Source organism: Acomys russatus, chromosome 8, assembly GCF_903995435.1.
Source record: "Acomys russatus chromosome 8, mAcoRus1.1, whole genome shotgun sequence".
Classification (NCBI taxonomy): domain Eukaryota; kingdom Metazoa; phylum Chordata; class Mammalia; order Rodentia; family Muridae; genus Acomys; species Acomys russatus.
In genome coordinates this window covers 65,248,996-65,251,594 of record NC_067144.1, presented here as the reverse complement: position 1 = coordinate 65,251,594, position 2,599 = coordinate 65,248,996, and positions in this window count along the sequence as shown.

Here is a 2,599-nt window from a genome sequence, read left to right as displayed (position 1 = left end):
TGCCAGTGGTATGGTACTGTATGGGCTGACTTCTAGGATCCAATCAGAATTCCTTCATGGAGATGAGGACATTTTTGCTGGTATGAGGTGTGCAGCATTGTTTTTCAGCGTGAGCATGGTTGAGGCATGAGGGCTGGCACATATCCTGAATATAAAATTCTATTTTGAAGTATTACATTCTTTCAGGAAAATATTTAAACAATGCATTAAGTATAGTCCTAGCCCAAAGGCAGCAACAGTAAAACAAGATTAAATGGTTAGCTAATTAATGTTAAATACATAACTTTATATCTAACTTCTTCAGAGAGCTTGCACACATTTTATGATATGCAGTTAAAATATACAGAATATTTAATTTTCAAATATATTAGTATAAAGTTAGTAAACTCACTAAGATATTTCTTGGGGCTTTAAATAATGATAATGATGTTTTCTCTCATTTCCACATTTTGTGTTATAGGAATATAAAAATGTAGATGGTTTAAAAACAGTTTCCTTTTTATTTTCATAGGACTGTGATGGGTAATAAATAAAGAAACTCATTGTAGATAAAATAAGCTTGAGTATTTCCAAGTACATACAGATAATTTGTGGTAATGTACCTAAGGTAGTATACTAAGACTACTGTAGTTCTTTAAATGGAATCTCCAAACTGTTTTCATAGTTGATCTACAGTTTATATTCCCATCAAAGTGTCTAAGATGAGACTTTCTTGCCAAAAAGTTTTAAATTCTTATGACCAGATTGGCTCTACCTTTAAGACAAAATTAACATTTCAGGTATGGTCTATTTCATTTGAAATCACCTCTTTCAATAGCTCAAAACAGCAACTATAACAGAAGTATAAACTCTAGCTATACCATTTTGTTGTGGCTTCTTGGAAAGCATTTGAAAAGCCTTTGAATTCACTGTATAATAATTGCCTATTCTGACCTTTACAATGTAAATTTAAGACAAGATGATAAAATATGCTTTGTTGCAGCTAGAGAGATGGCTCAGATGTTAAACTCAGTGACTAACCTTCCAAAGGACCCATCTTCAACTCCTAGCACACACATGGCACCTCACAATTTCTGTAACTCCAAGATGGCACCCTCACACAAGCATACATGCAGGCAAAACACCAACGGATATGAAATAAAAATACACCTTCTTAAGACTGGAATAATTGTTTTTGTGGTACAAAAAGATTGCTGGTTTGAGAGGAATACTCTGGGCTGTGCAAAGGTGTGTCACATATTAATTTTTCCATACTACAGTGGACAGCCCTGAACTCACCCTAGTATTGGCAGTGCTAATTGAACTCAGTCATTGGAAAGAGAAAGAGGTACTTAAGAAGAATAGACATATATGCTCTTGGAGGAGCTGGAGGCTGTCATTGAGCATAGATATGATTCAAACACACAATAAACACTTACGAAGTTATCAAAAATAACAAAGAATATCAAACAAAGGTTTGTTTTGAAAAGAACAAGTAGATATAACTAAAAAGTAATTCTCTGTGTGGCAGTTAATATCATACCCTAAAGACTATAAAGCGACAATGCATAATGTACTAGCAATTATAGTCTATAAAATCACTGTTATTTAGGATTAAAATTCCCACAAATCCTGTAACTTAAGGAATTCACTGGTAATATGCAGAAATGGTCATTTCACTGAATAACTCATAACATGAAAACCTTTCGACGTCTCTTATAATGAGGGAAATTCCAATAGAAGCCACAAAGAGATACCATTTAACACCCACCAGATTGGCGAAATGTAACAAGTCCCTAAGCATGAAATTTTGGCAAGGACAAAGTATAATGGGAACTCACACAAGGCAGACAGTTCACTACTACCATTTGAAAAAGGAATTTGGCATCATCTCATGACGCGGTGAGTGAGAAGACTCAAGTGTTCATAGTTCCACTCTTGGGAAAATATCCTAAAAAAACATTGTCTCAGCTTTGCCAGGAGCCACATAAGTCAATGATGAGCCCTTACAATGGTGGTGGTAGTGTTCTAATAAATCAAAATAAGACAATACAAGAGCGAAAAAAACCCCACCCAAATAACGATGACAACAACAACAACAACAAAACCCAATAAGTTCTAAATTGTGAAATACATTAGTAGAAAATAAGTTCACATAACATGTTACATTCTTTGCAAAAAAAAAAAAATCCTGTGAACTAGAGCTACATGAACAAATACAGTTGCATCTCATAATTATATTAGTTAATAAAGGTAAGCAGTGAACTGAAGGAATAAATGAACATCAAAGTATTCAATAGCTCCACCTCTATATAGTTTGGTAGGGCGATACTGAACAAAAGGGCTGTAAAACAGGATAGAAGGTACAGTTTGAGCTTGGGTTTAAAATTTCTTATTTTTTATGATTTATTCACATTACATGCCAGTTGTTATCCCCTCACTATTATCTTCCTGTTCCCACCCTCCATCCCTCTCCCTCCTTACTCCCCTCCCCTAGACCTCAGGCTGCGGTGCGGAGGCTCCCCTACCATCTGACCACAGCCTATCAGGTCTCATCAGGATAGCATGCTTCCTCTTCTTCTGTGGTGCCTCCAAGGCTGCCCGGCCAAGGGGAAACGAT